We start from the raw sequence: 21544 nt of genomic DNA on the forward strand, positions 1-21544 counted from the left end.
ATGATGATATGCATCTTATAATATTATTTTGTAACTGTATTATAACACTTTACGTTTGTTAGATAGACATCTCATCAGCACGTGATATCATCTTGCATAATTGAATCAAATCAAGCAAAACAAGTATTTTTCATTTCATTCTTTGAATTTTTCTTCATTATTTTTATTTGTTCTGTCCAGTTTAAGCTATGAAGAATTAATATTACTCTAAGATATTTGACACTTGCTTTTGTATAATTGAATTATTTTTCCTATAATTTTCAATAGATGTTTATAAAGATAATTCTCATTAATTATTGCTTTAAAATTATTCGATTAAAATCATTTAGATTATGTAGAGCGTTTTATTTACATTTAAGCACAATAAATTCTCAGTAAACCACCTCTATATTAATTTTAAAATCATTAATTTCTTTTATAAGTTCATTTTAAGCGTTTTCATATATCTAGAAAAAAAAAAGATGTTATTTTATCATCATTAATTTATTTATTTATTAATACTCTGTGTTAATATTTTCATGATGTCCAAATTGACAATTCGAGAAAGAATGTATTAAATCCAAAAAGTTTATTAATTTTTTAAAATAATCTTTTCAAGAATAGTTGATATAACTGTTGATAAAGCAATCGGTATGTAATTACTTAAATCAGTTTTATTTCCTTCTTTTAATTTTGGTATAATGACAGCAACTTTTAAAATACCTGGGAACTTATTTCCCATTGACATTATAACTAAATACGTTATTACTGGTGTCAGTTTTTTTAATTTATTTTTGGTAATTTCTACTTAACCTTTATCTTTTGCTACAACTTTTATATTTTTTAACAGTTTATTTATTTTTTATTTCATATTTGTAAGTTTGTATAAAGTGTATTGAATTTACAGATGTATTAGTTTATACTTCCTTTCATCTAATTCGGAGTTGAGTACTTTTGAAGGTGTGTGTATCATGCTATCTGCCGAGTCCACTGAGGGATATCAGACCTCTGATTTTAACGTTGTAAGTCCGTAGACTTACCGCTGCATAAGCAGGGGACACTTTTGAAGGTACTATTTATTTATTTATGCATTTGTTAATAAGTGTTTTACCAATGTTCTTCAAAGTTGCAGGAGCCCAACTGTCGAGTTATACACGCATTTGTACATAAATATTAAACTTAGCCAGTGGCGGCGCCAAGGAGGGGCTTGAGCCCCACCCCTCAAATGAGCCAAGCTTCCCTTGAGCCCCCAATATTGTTATCTACATGTATTCATAAAATATGGAAAACACACTCGTCGTTGTTGCTTAACAATTAACATCAAAAAGACATAGATCTGTAGAACTCAACGTCTTCATTAAGTTTGTTTTGAATTTCGCACAAAGCTACTCGAGAGCTATCTATGCTAGCCGTCCCTAATTTAGCAATGTAAGACTAGAGGGAAGGCAACTAGTCATCACCACCCACCGCCAACTCTTGGACTACTCTTTTACCAACGAATAGTGGGATTGACCGTAACATTATAACGCTCCCACGGCTGAAAGGGCGAGCATGTTTGGCGCAACGAGGATGATGAACCCACGACCCTCAGATTATGAGTCGCACGCCTTAACACGCTTAGCCATGCCGGGCCATCTTCATTAAGATGGAAGTATGTGTCATGCGTCCCATAGCAACGTACTGTATGCACTGAAACTCATGCGCTGTATTGCCGCTCCCTGTGTAATGCCATTCTGTCGCGAGCTTTGACGAATATTATATGACGAAGTTACAACAGATTATCAGGGATTTTACTTGATAAACCAAAGGTTTCACAGGTATTTACCCATTAATTTCATTTATCTTTTATTGAAAAGTAAAACATAGCATGCATGTATAAATGTATTGTGTATAGGTCAAAACTATGAAGCATTTAGCCGGTGATGTGTCCTCTGTGAGATCATTTTGCATTGTGTGTCAGCCATTAAAAACTGTACTGATGATTGTGACATACACTTAAAATTGTGACTTACAATCCAATTAATGTTATACTTATGATTAGATAATAACCTTACATGTTAACTGACCAAATACTATTTCTAAACAATTCTAAAATGAATTTTGAAATTGTCATTGGGCTATTTAGAAGTGCCTAATTTAATGTAATGTAGTAGTTACATTATTGTAACAGGTGCTTCTCACACTTATGATAATAAGAACAATATCACAATCACAGTTTGGCCTGTATGAATAATGTGAACTTATGAAAAAACCAGCCATTCTGTGAAGGTCAACTGCAATTTAGCAAACTATGGTGTGGCAGAGGATGACCTCGCAGTGGAGGTCCACCAGTTGAACCGGCTAATTGTCAGGAACAAAGACAAGTGGCAGGAAATATCCACACCATTGGAGTTTGCAACCATGCTGGAGCCATACAAAGATGCCTTCATGCATCTCCACAAACTTGTATGCATCGCTGTGACCCTGCCTGTCACTTCAGCTGCCTGTGAGAGAAGTTTCTCGTGTCTGAAGCTTCTCAAGACATACTTGCGCAAAAGCAGTGGTAACAACCGCACCAGCAACCTTGCTGTCATATCAGTAAACTCCAGGAGGGCAAAACAACTTGATATTGATACTGTTATAGACACATTTGCTGCCAATCCCCAGAACAGGCGCATTGTTTTGAAGTAATATTGACTATAAATACAACATGATGAAAGATAGTTAGCCTGATAGCGACCTTACTTTTCCTCAGTGTATTAACTTCACATGGAATAATTCGTTTCTGCTATGTAAACTGTCTTTATGTTATATTTCTTTTGATTTGTAGCTTTACTCTTAGTGGAATATTAAATGTTCAATCTAAGCTAATCTTGATTTTCTTTACCTTGAGTGGAATTTAGGTGAGCTTCCTCTTTTACATATACGCATATTTTCATAAACAGATTATTTCTAATTTGTAATAATGAATTATTAATCACAGTATGAGTTTCCAATGAAAACTGCATTGAAAACGCAGTTCAAAATAGCACACCTTTCTGAAAGGTACCTTGGTATTTACATTATTATAATTTACCATCTATATTTTATATTGATGACATTTTGGGAAGCCCCTCCACAGTTTACCTCAGCCCCCCCCCCCAACGAAAATATCCTGGCGCCGCCTTTGAACTTAGCCTAATTTATTGTCGAATATATCATAATGTATTCAGTATACTTACGAGTTGCATGTTATCTATATATATATTTGGCAATATTATTTTATTTGTGTGATTTATTTTTGAATGAAAAATAGGTTCTCTATAAAATTATGTCGCGGGGAGTGATCCTCAAAGTCTTGAGGATAGGTGTATTGTGTCCTTAAATCTTGTGTAAGCTTCCTTTACGACCATAACGTGAACAAGCGATAATTGTGGATGCTTATGATTCATTTGTCTGATTTTTCAGCTATATATAGAGAGTAAGTTCTTTTAATATTTCCAATCAGCTTCGTTTGTATTAGAAGAGCCATGACTATTCTTTGCAGGCTTATCCTCCAGCAAGATTTGGCTCTGAAATCCTAACCACCTTTTTTTTTTTTGCTTTGCTAGCGTTCAAACTATTAATCCTTTGTACTTATATATTTCTATTTAAATACCCAAGTATTTCTCAGTATATTATATTACAACAATGTTGTAACGTTTACAAATATATTTTGATTCAGTTGGACATACTATCTCTTCATCTGTACATTCCTGTCAGAAAATGCATTGGACAGTCACTAAACCTGAAATGTTTGTGCAAGTGAACATCAGGCAAACACGTAACTTCTATTGTAATGTGTTATATACAAGACTGACAAACAGATCAGCTGGCTTTAAGTACACCAAAGAATGCAAGGAAATAGTCCTATGCTATCACTTTAAGTAAATTATACAAGTTGATATTTGTCATGAGGCAACTCTGTCAATTTGACATATACGTAACACCAGTACTAGATTAACATAAGTTTCAACATTATGAGCCATCATATGGTTAGATTGATATATATGTTTGTCTTATTTCACTTTGTAACTTTTAGAAAAACCTTTCAGGCAACTTATTTTCATCAGTCCTGACAACAATGATTTTCTTTTCCATGGTTTATGGTAAAAATTGATAAACTTTTACTGCCTTGTCTGTGGGAAGGTTCTCTTCTGAAAATTCGCTGGTGTCTCCACCCCTAATATTACTCTAAAAGTTGTCTTGACATTAACCTCAAACTTTTCAGCTAGATCAGTCACCTTTTCAAAGTATTATCAGAAGTTTTTAACCAGTTGGCTATTCTCATACTGATAGGTGAATAATGACTTAAATAAAATGATAAAAAATAACAGTTATTGTTCAAACAACTGATAAAATAGTTATTGTCTTGACTGCTACTTTGTCTGTTATATCACAGTCAGCCTGAATAGTTCTTGTATTTGACAAAGAATATTGCCTGCACTGGACATAGAAGACACAGTGTGGTTGATATATTGTTGTTAGTCCATCATATATGAAGATGGCAGATGCTTTACATTTCAGGGTTTTTTTATGTACTCGTGAATGGCTTATAAGCCCAATTCTTATACTAAACTTTCTTCACTATGCAAAGAATAATTCTGGATTTGTGGCAAATGACTGTATGTCATATTGACAAGACTTGTGAAGGCATCAGTTGGTCTATGCATCCCTGATGCAACAATATTCAAAGCCAGATGCTCCATTATGAACTATATTACCAGTTTTTAGTTGTCAACATTAATATTGCAGAAATTAATTGCTGACTTCAAGTAGTCTTTGTACCTTGTATGTTACATTGTGACCATTCGTCTTTAACAAGCCCTATACAGAATATCTTCTTTGAGATATGTGCTTCTGAAATTTTGATTACATGCTCCAATCACCTTTGTTATGCTTTCAAGACCCTGGCACTAACACTTAGCATCATTGCCTATTGTTGGACCTCTGTATCAGGAGCTTTGTCTTTCCTTCCAATTTCTGTCAGTTGGTTAAGATATCTGGCATGAAAATAATTAAGTTTATTTAAATGGTGACTGTATTTTTTTCAAGACTCACATCCATAAAACAGAGATGAGATGACTATGGATTTATGGGTTTTCAACTTGGTCTGTAAACTGATGCCTTTCTGGTCCAAGAGGTGTTCCCAAAGTTTTATAAAGGTTTTGCTTACATTAGCAATCTTGTTGACAATTTCTTCATCAGTGGTGGCTTCTATTGACAGCATGCTCTGAAAATAAGTTGACTTGTGTACTGCCTCAAAAATATGATTTCCTATGGATACTACTGGAGGGATGCAAGATTTCCTTGGTGCTGGTTGATACAGAACTTTCATCTTTTTCCAGCTGATAGTTAGGTTATGATGTAAGTATGTCCTCTTGGGATTGAGATAAATCTAGTCCAACATCATCAACAAACAAGTTGCTCAAGGACTTTAGTCTTGGCCTGTTGTCTCCTAAGATTTATCAAGTTTTCATTAGTTTAAACCTCGTCCACATGCCAGCATGAAAATCTTTCAAGACAATTAAAAGCGTAGCTTTAATACTTCCAACACTTCCTTAGTCTCAACGATAGTGGGTTTCTTTAACATTAGCTTCAGCTGAGAGAGTTCATCAATGGCTTAAATGCTGGTAACTGAAAATATAAATTTGTAACATAAAGTTACTACAGTTAAATCAGATAGTAACTGTCATTACAATTAAGGTTTAAAAACCTTTCACTTAACATGTTTCATTAAAATACAACAGTTTAAAGAAGAAAGGGGATTACTATAATGTTTTTAATCCTTATTTCTTAAAAATAATTGTATTTTAGGGGTACATATAGATTAGTTTATTTGTAATAACTCACTCATTATACAAAGAAATGAGTTAATATGAGTGAACTCTACTTACCATGTTTATATAACCTTAGTTTTGATGATTCATAATATTTGAAAATTATGGATTTAGGTATTAAGGTAACATTTGTGTAAACTGCAAATAACAGATGTTAAAAGAAAAAACAACTTTTAAACATGCAAAATAAATACATAAAAATGAGACTATCTCCAGTCTCATTATATAATAACAATTTTTTACTCATTAATTAAATGTATAATGATAAAATAAGCACTCCAGATATGACACAGTAACACACTAAGATACTTTATGAGACTGTTCCAAATCTTGTATTTTAACAGTAAATTATTGAGCAAAAGTATTTTATTCTAAGACTAAGTACAAGTTCCATTGTTACATATTAACTGTGCATCATATAACACTGGCTTTTTTTAAACATCTATGTTATTAGGAATTTAGGTTGAAAATTATAAATGTTAATTACCAGTATTGTGCTGATTAAAACATTACATCAAAACAGATAATGTGAAGGGTTTTAAAATTCTGATACTGTTTAAAAGGAACAACATTGAAATCTACACCATTTTAGACACATGATAATACCATGTTTCCATTGTAATATAAAATAATTTATGTACCTGATCAATAAAAGAAATCTTGTGCATACTTCTGTGTAAAATATCTGACTTGTGCAATTACCTCTTACAAACACATATATTTAAACCATAAGCCTTCTAATGTCAAAATTGTATGCCAATGTTTTTCTTATTCAAGTCTTAATGATGGTACAAAGTACCAGATTTTTTTCATGTTCAAAAGTATATGAGCAAAAAATACTTTTTATCACTACTGAAAATATAATCTCTTGTTCAACAGAAGTATTACTTATATGTTTAAAATGTTTCATGTAAACATGATTATACTTGGAAAGAAATACATTTTTGAAATTAATAAAAATTATGTCTGAAGGTTATTTAATAAACAAATTTTTCTCCTTTGTGTTTCTTATACCATGCATAAAAAACAATTAATAATTGTTTATAACATTGACAAATGTTTTAAGATATGCCTTTTTTTTCCTTAGAAACTAAACTGTTTATTTCTTTTTTGAGCAAAGCCACATCAAGCTGTTTGTTGTGTCTATCATGGGGAACCAAACCCTGGATTTTAAAATTGTAAGTCATGAACTTACAACTTTTCCACTGGCAGAGAAAAGTAACCTGAATTATTAAACAACTTATAGCAGCTTGTGTTGATCAAGTGAATATAGAAGATGAAAATTGCATCTTTCATTTTGTTTTTATTGCAAATCTAAATTTTTATTTCAAGTTACTGTACAGGTGTTTCACTTTTTAGGGCTTGTTAAGCATATGAAATGTATTTTACTGAAGTACTATCTCTAAAGGTTTTTGGTTTAAATTGATTTAAGAGAATTCATGAGGTGCTGGTTTCTGGATTTGACCTTGTAGTTTATTCAAGAAATTTTAATACAGTGAAACTTACTAATAATGTGTCTTTGTTAGCTCATTACAAACCAAAAACTGATCATAAAGTGTACTAACTAATCAAACTTGAATAAAAAATGTTATTTGGTTACATTGAGCTTTATTTATGTAAGCAGTAGCATTTAGTAACTTGATGTTAATACTGCTTGCAAGTTACATACATTTTAAACAAAACTGGTAACTTGTTTTCTATTTTGGTTTGACACTTTTTATGCTGTCACTGTTTATATGTAATTGTGTCAGAAATTGATATTTATCCTCTGAAATAAAATTTTTCTTAAACACAAACTACTATATAATAAAATCACATTTTATAACTAGCTAGAAATTTCACTAGAAAAAACATCATCACTTGTTTTAACATTAAGCCTACATTATAAAGAAAATTAATAATTTATGCTGAAACAATGTAATGCATAAATGTTTTATATGGATAATTCTTATTTGTATCAATGTTCTAATTTTTTATATCATACAAATAATACAATATTTATTTACATATTGATGCTACTTTATTAGAACAAACTGAAACTGTACACAGAAGCAACATAATTGACAACAAGAAATATGTTACAGAATTTCTCATGGTAGTTTAATATATTTTTATTTAGAACATAAAAAACTGACTTCAACATAACATCTAACGGCAGCAAGGGACATCTTCTGCCATTTAGGCTGTCCCATCCACTAAACTAAACTTTAAAATGAAACACTAAATCTGCCATTATCATTCAGCTAATTATCAGTCCATCACTTAGTCTTCCTTAAATTTACTGCTTTCACCACATATGAAGGCAACACATTTTAAAGGTCTAATATCCTGCTAGAAACATTAATCAGTGTTAGTTGAATATTATTCTTATTCTACCAATTACTAAAGTTATACTTACCTCTCTTAATCCAACAGTTCTTGCCATTAAGTAAACAAAAATATGGTATACAGATACTGTAAATTCTCTGAACAATCTTACACATCTCAGTCAGATCCTTTCTAACTCTTGGTTTTTTAAAAACAGTTTCAGAATTCATAACAGTTTTCATCCAACAACCTTTCCATCAAGGGCATCATCCAAGTATTTGTATTAATTCCAACAACTCAATGCCCTTTCTAAGATAAAGAGTCTAGATCTGAAACAGCTTCAAATATTGCCTAATCAGTGACATATACAATGAGGTTCTCACTTCCTCCTCAAACTTGTTTCTGCAGATAAAAACGGCTCAAACTTCTATTTGCCCTACCACTAGTAACATCACACTGCTTAAGTGGCTTATCTGAATGATAAACCAGAATACCAAATATATCTACTGATGTATGAGATGGACAGTATCCAAACAAAAGCTACCAAGTTGTGGTTATATTAATGTAATGAGTATACATCTACACATATTAAATGTTTCCAGTTGTAAGATAAAAGCTGAAATTTCAAGATGTAGTGTTATGATGTGGTAAGCATACAACTTAAGATAATATTACATTTTTATCCATGAATTATCAGTTGCACTTACACAGATGATGAAGATTAAAATGTTACAGATCATGTTACATTTGTAAAAAATAAACCATCATATATGGAACAGAGTGTGAGAAACCTTCACAGTAATATGTAATTATGGGTATTTTGATGTTTTTAATAAAATATCACAATTAATATTATATAATACTCAATAAAAAGTATGTTTCTTATAAAATTAACAGAAAAAGAGCACAATTGGTATTAAAAGAGTTTACTGAAATAATATGTAATATGTTTGAGGAAAATAATGCATTAAGTGCGAGAAGTTTTATGAGTAAAAAAGTTCATGAAATATTCAGTTGCATTAGATTAATCATTTAAATTTAACAAATGTAAAAAAATTCAAACAACTACAAGTCCCTGATGACCTATGAGTTGGGTATCAATGGAAGTATTGGATCTCAGGCTTCAGAAGAACTGGTATAAAGAATAGATATATGTACGTTATTGACAAAATCTGCAAGATGTGAAATTTGGGCTGCTATTGTATTAGCATCACTTCATATTTATACTACAACCTATTGTATCTGCTACTATTAAAGCTTACAAATAATTTTTAAGATATTTATACATTTGATTTTAGTTATTCATTTATAATTATTTTGATTTCCTTTATCAATCAAAACATATATATTTTTCTAAATATGTAATGATACTTTTATACTTGTCCATTTTTGATATTTCTAATTTGTAAAGACAGCGATTTCTGTTTTTAATGAATAACTTGTGTTACGTTTCACATTAAGTTAAAAATAAAGCAGAAAATTCATATGTGGATGTCATATCTGATGATGTCATTATTCTCTATGTTATTAGGTTGAGGAATAATTCGTGAGCGTTTTTTCAAGTTGAAAAAATATATTCATAAATGAAACGCTTTCGCAAAATATTTCATGTCATTTGGTAGATAATTTTTTGCTCTAATAGATGGTGTGTTTGATTTTCATATGTCTTTAATTTTCAGCTCATTAAATGGAATGTCAAGTGGACAAACTCGAGCATTTTCGTCACCATCTGCTTTTCACATTTAATTTCTTGCAATTTCGTTTAAAACAATGCATACTATATACCTAGGTATTACATGAAATAAAGTATCATAATAAATGTTTTGGGTGTAATGTGTTCATGCATTGAAGTATTGTATAGTCTTGCATGTAATGCTTGAATGAAATTAGTTAAAAACGCTCACGAATTATTCCTCAACCTAATATATAATTGATACTTCCACTGATCAACATTCAAGGTCAAATTTTAAGCACCAACAAATACAAACATCCAAAAGTAAAAACCTTGGTAATTTTTGCAATAAACAAAATTCTAAATACAAATGTATAAAAAGTTTTAAAAAGACCAAACTAACTTAAGCTTCTTCCCTGACTGCATTTGTTTTTTGAATGTCACCAAAGCTTCATGAGGAATATCTGCACTAGTTATCCTTAATTTAGCAGTGTAAGACTAGAGGGAAGGCAGCTAGTCATCACCACCTACCACAAACTCTTTTTACCAATGAATAGTGGAAGTGACCAACACTTTATAACACCTCTAAAGGCAAATATGTTTGGCATGATGGAGATCTGGACCCTTGACCCTCATAATCCAAGTGGAGTACACTAAACCCCTGGTCATGCCCTTGATTGTAAAAGTTACTTCCTGTTACATGGTTAAACATATATAAATCTGTTCACAAACCATTTCAGATTATATCTGATAGTGCCTTTATTCACAGAAACCATGGCAATGAATAAATGTGAAATGTCCTCCCCAAGCTTTGTTCTCCATATTACGTTTCTTAAGAAGTTCAGCTTAAGGTGCAGAATTCATGCGAGGACATATCAAATGACGTCAGTATTCTATGAAATATTTGATGTTATCAATCTTCTCTGACTACAGTATAGAAAATGTACATCAAAATATAGTCACAACAAACAAAGAATGAACTCTAGAAGAGCACTTGTATAGTTCCAATCCCAGTGTTGCTGCAACCAACCAAATATATACAAGACAACTTCCTTTGGTTTTAAACATTTCTATCTTAAATATTTCCCAAGCTTTGAATATTTAAAATCCCAGTTTGTTACAGTTGTACAAAACCTGATTAGCCTCCATGTAAGCTTGACTTTGGGGCACGTTCAACCTCAACTTTTTTACAAAATATGATCAAAATAGTACATAAAACTTGAGTTATTGTTTTCACATACACAATTGAAAACAAACTTGTTTGCTCTTGAACAAAGCCAAATTGTATTGTCTGCTATTTCTATCCATGAAGCATTGAACCCCATGTTTCAGAGCTGTAACTCTGGAGACTTATTGCTGTTCCATTGGGGTAAAAAACAAAATTAAAATTCAAGAAATGCATTATATATGTAAAAATTCTAATTGTTTACAATGTTATTTCACCAATATAGGTACTTACCACAGAAAATCCCTCAAAGATCTTCTGGAATAAGGAGTAGGCAGCACAATGGCTTTCTCTCTGGATGCTTTTTAAGCCTGTATTCCTCCCTATGTACCCAAACTTGTTTTTATTATTAATAATGTTAAAAGGGCAAGTATCAAAACTATGTGCAATTAGAAATGACAACTTTTAGATTACTTCTAAACCAGAGTAATGGTAGTGTATTTAAAGTGTACCTTATTATTTGTTATACCAACTTTGCTCTAAACCTACACCTTTGTATTTTAATTTTATCAAGAAAAACAATACGTAATTCACCTAAACTATCGATTAACATTACTACCATTTTACAAGATAAGGTACAACCAAAGTTCTGAAGCTGGCTTTAGAATATTAGTATTCTTTTAAAGATTTACGTTTTTATAAAATAATTTATTTGACCGCAACTATTAAACCATACAAAGTGCAAGAAAGTTTTACCCTGTTATTTTTCCCTTAAAGTCTAAATATAATTAAATTGTGATTAGTAATAGTACTTTTATATTAACTGCCTTCAGATTTATTGGAAAAATTCATAAGCAATTTGACAATTAATCATTTTATATTCACTGGTCTGTTATGATGGTAACTTCCTTGCTATCATTTATGTTCATTCATCTGTAGAAGAAAATAAGAAAATCTTTTCCAATATTCGTTTTTGCACATGAAAACAGGGTTTCATACACAAGGTTATGAAACTATCCGATACTTAAATCGGATGTTGCCTTTAGTGGTGGAAACCACGATCGTGAATAAATTATGAGTTTGTGTAACGTACAACCGTGATATCCCCCCAATTACCTAATTTCATAAAATACCGTGTAACTTCACGGTTACTCGACATGTTAAATAACTTCGTATTGTAATATTAGTAATGACATGTAGCGTGTCAAATTTCAAAAGTTCACCGTTGAAGTGTTAAAATACAATACATTTTATTCATAAACATGCAATATTATTAAAATAATGGATACAGGTGAAAAACAGTTTTTAAATGTTAGATAGCGTTATCACCAAAATTAAATTTTTACAACAAAAACAAAAGTGATACGATATCTGAAATGCTGTATTGTTTATTTTTTGTCACTAAAGAGTTTTACATTCATTTGAAGACAACAAAATAACTGGTAAATAGTTCAAGAATACAATATATTATCGGTACATTTAATTTGAATTTTGTCTGATAGTGACAAAGACCTTATTCATGGTATAGAATAGACTATTAATTACACACTTATAAAGGAACACACGAATTATTTGGCAAGATACTAATTAAATTAAAATATCAAAAAGACACTAACACATTCGAACACATTTTCACTGTTCTTCTTTGCTTTCTTTCAATGCCGGTTTATCGCTCATTTGTATCTGTACAGTTCGTTCATTTGGCTGTTTACCCTCCAAGGCTTTCTTAGGTGCCTCGACTGTCAAAATTCCGTCCGAGCTGAGAGAAGATTGTACAGTTTCTGGATCAACTTCTTTGGGTAACATGTAACGTCGCACAAACTGTCGAGATATAAAACCGTGCTCATCTGGTTTTTCTTCGTGTTTACCTTCAATAACAACGCAGTTCTCAACAGTTTTCACATTTATTTCGTTAGGTTCGAAATGACTTACATCAAGTAATACCTGAAATTTGTCGGCTTCATTTTTTACTTGAGAAACGCCACTGCTTGTATTACGAGTAACTTGTCTCCGTGGCTGTTTGTAATAGATACGATACATAGCTGGTGTGAAAATATCACTATCATGAAGCCCGAACCCAAAATGTCGATCAGGTATACGTACAGGAAAGTCCCATGGGTCATACAAATCTCGACCCAATAACGTCGGTATCAAACTTCGTGAAAACGCCATATTAAATAAAGTTTTCTTTGTCGACTTCCAACGTAACAAGTCCGTAGTAGAAGATAGTTACAATATTACCACGAGTATCATTTATATAGTAGTTACGGTACGTTCTCGAGATTCTTCGAGAATTTTAGCCACACCAGTTACGTCACTTTCTGCTCTTCCGGTATGCGCAGTGTTAACTGACATTGCGCGTCTTCTAGAGTGTTCTAATACCTACGAGAAGATTGCGCGAACGTTTTCGAAAAGGTAGTAAGTTGATGTCAGCCCTTGGTTGTTTTCTGAAATTAAGTTCAGTATTTTCGTTCAATAACCTTTGTAAGTATGCGCGATAATTAGTAATGAAACTTTTTATTAGTGAACAAAAACGGTGCCAAATGTGGAACATGATTTCATACCACTAAAATTAGACTTCCGTTACCAACTGTTTAATGAATCTTAGCAATTTACTGTAACGTAAATGGGCCAAATAGTAAAACGTACTCTTGTAAACACAGTATGTATACATTTAAGATAATAAACAGAATATTCTATTTGCAAATAAATAACATTTATTTATTTGAAGACATAAATAAATGTTTACCCTCACTGTTAACTGTCGGTTAACAGTTACCGAAATGCTGTATTGTTTATTTTTTGTCACTAAAGAGTTTTACATTCATTTGAAGACAACAAAATAACTGGTAAATAGTTCAAGAATACAATATATTATCGGTACATTTAATTTGAATTTTGTCACTAAACGTGACAAAACGTTTATATAAGCAGTAGTATTATTATGACATAATAATAAACAACAAGTCCATGTTGTTGTTTATTACACGATAATTCCAAAACCTAAAAATGACATCAAACAACTTCATTTTGATGACATAATTTCAGACGGAGTATCCTTGCACATGATATGGGCAAGGCCGGATTAAGCTAGTGCGGGGCATGTAGCATATGTTATAAAGGGGCCCTAAATTAAAAAAAAACAAAGTTTTAACTTGTTTAATTGCGTTGTTTCGTTTGCTATACAGCCAGATAATACGACAAATATATATGACATTTCAGTAACAGTATTACTTATATGTAGGTATCAGTTTCAAACGTCAAAAGTAACAAAACTACAATTTAAAAGTTACATTTTATAGATTTAGCATGAGCAGGTTTGTTGATGATACTGAAAATGTCTGTTTCACGCAGAAGTTTACGTTCGATGGTTTTTAGAGTGAGATTGTTCAATCTGTTTTGACCCGTGGTGCTCCTTAGTTCATATTTAATCCTTTTCAATTTTGAAAATGAGTGTTCTCTACTGCAGTTGGTAACCATGAGGGACGAATAGATGCGCAAGGGAATTTCTACGTTTGGAAAACAAGACTCCAAAGAATTGTCAATTATCAAATGGTAAAACTGTAACTCAATAGGGTCTTGTTTGATGCCAATACGAGAAACATGCTTAAAGTACATAACGAAATGAACAATCCATTTGTAAATAAGAGTTAAGGACGGGACTTATAAATGTATTTAATTTGCATTTTACAACATTAAGATTATTGACAAGTAGCTATGGAAACGTAAATGTGTTTCCCTACTAAGAAAACAATGTATTGCATTAGTATAAAAATGCGACGCAAGTATTGAAACAATATTATACACAATACTGTTTTACTGGTTTTTCAGAATGATGTGAATTACTGGTAGTTACATTGGTGTTCTTACCTCAGCTGTTCCCCAAATATTTGTTTGGTTTGTTTCTTTTTTGCACCAAACTACGAAAAGGTTGTGAACATTAACCGTCCATAATTGTAAAGTAATTGGCTGGAAGGAAGCCGGTTAGTCAGTCATACTTACCAAAAACTTAAAATAAATTTGACCATTACATTTGTGATATATGTACAGCTGTAGTGTCACCTGGCAAACGGTAGAACTTCTTATGTAGTGATGGCACACATTGCTCTTCTAAATGGCCGTTTAAAAATCGCTACAACAGGTCATCAGAACTTTACAATACTACATGGTATTTCTTCTTATAATGATACCTGTGTAATGACTTCGTAACAATTTCTAGGAATGTCTGTAGATATTATAGTAAAACGTTTGAAGTCCATGTTGTTGTTTATTACACGATAATTCCAAAACCTAAAAATGACATCAAACAACTTCATTTTGATGACATAATTTCAGACAGAGTATCCGCTTTTATAAATAATATTCACTAGTAGTAATTTATCATAATTATACTGTAAAGAATGTTATCATTACCCCTTGAAGTTAGCTTCCTAAAATTTGGTGTTACTTTAAAAAGCTGAAGTACAGAGTGAAAGGAAATATAAGCCAAACAATAAATATTACAGTTGTAACCTCATTATATTAATAACTTCGTTATAAACGCAATGTTTTTGTGTCTATTGAAACACTGCTTAAAAAACAAAACAAGTGAAGAAAATGTTTTCAAAAATAGGTATGGCCAATATCAATCCCTCAAAAACATTGCAAACAAACAACAGAGATGGTATTTGCATCATTCCTACATAATAACAAAGGGAATAATTAACAAGTGCCATTATATATATATGTATATAAAACTATTCAATCACAATTGAGTTTATCCTGTTTTTTTCTGTTAACATTTTACTATGCTTTGCTCCTGTGCTATTAGTATTATGAAAAGATGATGCAAATGCCATCCCTGCAGTAATTCATTTTTTTATGTTGTTTCTTTACTTGTTGTTGTGTTCTTAAACCATTTGCTGACCTTGGTCAAAGCATTATCCTTTCTGTCATAATGAAAGTAACAAGCAGTTGATGTTAAATATAAATAATAGTGTTATTAATAATTAGTGTAATTCTGACCTGTACAAGATCAAAGATGAGGATAATTATGCCTCACTCACTTGATCTGTCACACCATAAAAGCTATTATTTATGTAACTAACCTAGATCACATATTACAACCAGCCTGATAAGCCTTGATATGTGAAAAGCCTTGTTCAGCATATATAAGATGGTAAGTATGCACTTGTCTATCATCACTCTTAAGTTCTTAAAAGTTTACGAAATCTCGTAAATTACTTTAAATGGTTATCATTTACAATCTTTATATTAACTAGAATGAAAATATGTCTGGATGTTGTTAATACCACACTGTTAAATGAGACCAAAGTCCTATGTTAGTGACTCAGAATCACAGGTTATTGTTGTAAGTTGTAGTTTTACTACTGAAATTTATGTGTGTCATTACATTGTGATATAATATTGTGCACATGGAAAAATGTTGTGCTGTAAAGGGCAATATTTTGCATAATGTAGAAACTTTCATATTTCATCTCTGTAAATACCTTTTAGTGTAGTGGATATTTTATCTTTTTATATATAGACTGCAGAATTACATAATGTAAGAATAATATGCCTATAATTACTGGACAATGTTTATCATCTTTGAAAAGAGGAGTTACATTAGCTAACTTCCAATCCTCTGTTACCTGCCTGTCCCCTGCTAGGACAGTGATATGTCTTCAGATTTACAATGCTAAAGTTGGGGTTAGATTCCCCTCAGGGGACACAGCAGGTAGCCCAATGTGGCTTTGCTATAAGAAAAACACATACACACTGTTGTCTACCACTATTCAAGGATTTGAAAAAATAGTAGTATGTAGTTCACTTATCCAATCCTTAACCTCCTTCAAGCCCTTGAGGATATATTATCTGAACCAGGAGTCTTATCATTCTTTAAACTTCCCAATTGTCTTCAGAATTAATACACTGTTCTTGTTTCCATCTATCATTTGTTCAAAGTGTTGAATAATGTTTAAATCTTCATTAATAAAAATTGAAGGAAAAGCAAAATTTAATGACCCGTCTTTCTCATAATCATCAGATATGAGTCTTCCTTTATCAGCCCTCAAGGACTGTATTCCAATCCCAGTGTTTTATTTACCTTTTATGCATTAAAAGAAATCCTTACTGTTATATTTACCCTTTCAGCCAAGATTCTTTTTGATGTCATAATTTTGTGTTTGACGAACTTTCTTGATCTTCTATAATTTTCTAAATCTCTTGTCATACCAGTCAGTTTAAATTCCTTAAATTTATGACTTTCTTTAATTTTTAGCTATTGTACTTTTTGTGAGCCAGTCTGGTTTTATATTTGCAGTCACTCTTTTCTTTCTATGAGGAATATGTTTATCTTGAATATTTAAACGTTTTCTACATATAAACTTTGTGTCTTAAAAGTTACATCATGTGGCAACAAATATCAAAAGATAGAGGAAACCATGTCTTCAGACTTCAGGCATAATAATTTAGAGTTAAGTTAGAGTCAAGCAGCTCAAATTTCAAGTAAAATAACATACAAATTAGGATAACATTGTTTTATTCTGTAAAGTATGAAAACCATTAGGAAATAAATAAAAAATTACAAAGTTATTCAGATAATATAGTATTAACAAGTAACAACAATGTTTAATTAACTTCCCACATTAGCCACAGTAATGTTTAATTTTTAAAATGAAGGTACAATACCAATTAAAATTATAAAAATTAACTGCATAACACTGTAATCAAATTTTCAATATTTTATATGTGGGAGACAAGACTTTCATTACAATCATATAATATTTTGGATTAACCAATGTTAATCACATAGCTCTAAAGTAACCCGAATTAGTTAAATAAAGTTAAAATGGCATTAACATATTCTGTAAATGATTAGCTCAATGAAGCTATAATTGATTTATAAGCTTCTTCTTTTTATGTGATTGATACAAAACAAATAGTTAAAAACATTTCAATTTTTTGTAACTAAAATTAAATAGATATAGTTATTTGAAATGATATTTATAAAAGATTGTAGCACTGGTAATTAGGATGTCCATTTTTGAAATTTGTTAAAAAAGTTGTTACTTGTACAGTCATACTATTTGCAGTTTCATTTGCTTTATATATCAACAATATGAAAAATATCTTTCTCTTTTAAGAAGTCTCATTATAAGTAATGAAAAATCAATAATGTAACAAGTCTATAAGAGCTGGATGTGCCCTGAAGAATATTAATTTTGATAAAAACAAGTCTCTAAAATCTAGACATTGTTTGTGTCTAGAGAAAAAGACACCTTTCATGCTGTTATATGAGCTTACAGGTAATGTTATTAACTGAAACCTTAACTGATTTGTTGAAGACTCCAGCTGTGTTTTAAAAAAATCTCAAAATTTTTATGGTAATTAACTGACCAATAGTATAAAAACACTAACATTTAATGTTTTTTAATGACAGTTTATGGCAGTGTTGGAACATGTGGCCATCTTTTATTGTTATTATTCTCTGAAAAAGACAGAGGTGATTTGATCCCCATATCTATGCTTAATAATATTAGAAAAGAGTTAGTAATTTCTGAAACAAATGGGTGGAGGAGGGTTTGGCCTCCCTGAACCTCTTCTTTATATCTGCACCCCTATACACAACATTAAATCCTGGAACAAATGGATTAAGTACTTTCTTAATCTTCTAAATCTCCTGTCTTACCAGTCAACCTAAATTTCTTACATTTATAATACTTTAATTTTATATCTTATCCTCTTTGTGAACCAACCTGGTTTGTTACTTGAACCTGCTCATTTCTTTCTGTAAGGAATATGTTTATGTTGAATATTCAAAACTTTTCCACATCTGATCAGTGTTGACAAATAATTCAGATGCTCAATTCACAACAAATACATCTTGTTGCATCCTTTTGAAATTTGCAGCCAAAATATCATTATTCCTTATGTCCACATACAGCAAAGCAACCAAATGTTCTCCAGTTTCAACCCTCTCAATTATTTCTATACTTGAGGTTAATAAATCTAAAACATTATTTCTAGTAGATTCTGTGACTAATTGGTAAAGAAAGCCATCTGATACAGTTCCCCAAAACTTTTCACCCTCATGATTTGACTCTAGCATTTCCTAATCTGTATGCCTATATTTTTCACTTACTACCTTCTTGTAGTAATTTATATAATAAAATACAGTACTCAAAATTAATTTTGAATAGAAAAGAAATTACTAGAATGTTTGCAACTGATTTTGTTATAACTGTATTTTAAGCATATGTGTGTATATCATTCATTATTTACTCAGTTTTTATACATAGAACTGCTATTATGTGTAAACTCTAATTAGCATGATTATAATATCCTGATTAGGTATTTAGAGCCAAAATTGTGAGCATCAATATAGATATTTTGCTGATACAGGTTTAAACATTTCATCAGAGCATTATATATCAGGAGTAATAAATTTAGGATAGTGTTCACGTAAAAGAACCCAGAAATCTACGTGTGGCAATATCGTGTTTCCATTACAATATAAAACAATCTGTTATTCACATGTGCTCATTAAAAATGTGTTGAGTACACTTTTGTGGCAATATCTGATTTGAGGAGGTCTATCTTATTGGCACAGAGCAACAGATTTCTTCTTAATGATCAAAACGTTGTAGTTTTTTCAAACTGTTGGAAACAATTTATTTTGGAACAGAAATATTGGTTATATATTTGAAATATAGAATGAAACATATTTTTAAATTGAATAAAAATAAATAATAGTTAACTAATGGGAACTGAATTATCAAATACAGATTAAATCAGTTTGTATTGATGAAGTAAGTACAGAATATTAAATTACTCATTCCATTTTTTATTAAGAAGATGTATTTATAATCAAACAAGGGTTTTATAATCAAAATGAAGCTCATCTACTATGTAACGCACTGTCACTGAATAGCTGTCTCTTACTATGTTTCATTTGAATCTTGTTACAGAAAAATGAGGTGCCAGTTGCTATGTTCATACTGTTGGAGACATGTTAAGAATTTGGTTTAAATCTGTGAAAGTTACTAATGTCTGTTTCACTTCTGAACAAATGTAGGTAATTTTTCACCTTACTTTAATATACTTTCATTTAAAGTATTAAAAAACTGTGGTTTAAGCATATAATTTAAGAATAATAAGGGACTAGTTCATCCATCTAGGATGTCCCATTCACTAAACAAGAAATAATTCATGTCCAGCCTCATCATTAAAATATTTATCAAGCCTTGTGTTAACCTCTATTAAATAGAATGTTTCCACCATAAAATACCTGCTTTAACAAAAGATCACTCCTATTTTGCCAGTTTAATTTTAAAAACATATGATGATTGGTATTATTAGTCTCCTTAATAAACACATCAATTAGATCTTTCCACACTATTTCTTTTTTTCAGAGATCTTAATCTGTTTTCATATGACAACTTTTTCATGCCATGTATCATCCCTGTATCCTTTCTCTGAACTCAACATGGGGCCTACCTAGTAATTTACATAATACAATTGTAACTACTTGAAACTTGTTTAAATAGAAGCAACCAAAACCCTATATATCCTACCACTAGCAACATTACCCTGCTTGGATGGCTTAAGAGAATAATGGTCTTTCCAGAACACTGCACATTTTTAGTTATTTGAAATGTACAGAACATAGCCATAAACTATCAAGTTGCAGTGTTATCATATAATGAGTCTACCTCTAAAACCAATAAGAGAATCTTCTATAGTCACAGCTGTAATTAGATTTTGAATCAGTCAAGAGATGAAGCTATTAATTAAGTTTGTACTAGACAATAATTCACAGCTATTCTGTGAACAATTGTTTAAGAAAAAACTACTTTCCATGCATTCTTCAAGAAGATAACCTAAAGTTTTCATAGTATATTTGAACATGTTGTATAGAAGTTTAAGTAAATCATCAGATGCAAATTATTTTATTTTAAGATGAATTGGATAAAGTTAATAATTCAAGATTTCTTGCATGTGCAATTTGATTTCTGCTTACTTGTTTTGTGTTTTCGCCAAAAAGCTAGTTATTTTACAAATAATGACTGTTAATATATTTGGAAAATATCGGGGAACAGTTCAATTAAGTAAATAAAATAATTTCAAATTTGTAATAAGCAATTTTCGAAATATGGATAACGGATATACTGCCCTAGTTTTTCGGTTTGGAAATCTGTCACCCTAATACACATTTAAACAAACAAAAATCGCAGTTTTAGACATACGAAGAAAATTACGTCATATCATTAACGTTCTTTTAGCGTACATGACTGGACACTTAAGAATTTTTTTAAAACTATAATAGATAGAATCGGCTACATTTTAAAGCCTAGAATGTATGTTCATTTTAAGACATTTGTTGTAAAAACAGTACTTGGAAATAATTTGTTATCAAGCGCATATCGCGTTTGTATACAGTATTACTTCCCATGACTAGTGACTAAGTTACTACGGCTAACTTCACTTAGTTATTGTACAAGAATGAAAAGCATATCTAGTTATAGTAAACATGGATGTACCGAATTAAGTGTGTATGTACTAAGTTCACCGTTTTAAGTTTGGAAATGTAATAAGGTTCAC

General features: G+C 31.0%; 1 long non-coding RNA gene and 1 pseudogene across 2 annotated transcripts; one reads left to right on the forward strand and one right to left on the reverse strand.

The window, feature by feature from the left end:
• Positions 1–1413: 1413 nt before the first annotated feature.
• Positions 1414–7412, forward strand: LOC143222605 (uncharacterized). Its single transcript, XR_013012372.1, has 2 exons — positions 1414–3418; positions 6932–7412. It is a non-coding gene; the product is annotated as an uncharacterized LOC143222605 (long non-coding RNA).
• Positions 7413–12330: 4918 nt separating this feature from the next.
• Positions 12331–13232, reverse strand: LOC143222604 (protein lethal(2)essential for life pseudogene; annotated as a pseudogene). The gene has a single exon (XR_013012371.1). The product of XR_013012371.1 is annotated as a protein lethal(2)essential for life pseudogene (transcript).
• Between the last annotated feature and the right edge of the window lie 8312 nt (positions 13233–21544).

This window comes from Tachypleus tridentatus, chromosome 8, assembly GCF_004210375.1.
Source record: "Tachypleus tridentatus isolate NWPU-2018 chromosome 8, ASM421037v1, whole genome shotgun sequence".
NCBI lineage: Eukaryota > Metazoa > Arthropoda > Merostomata > Xiphosura > Limulidae > Tachypleus > Tachypleus tridentatus.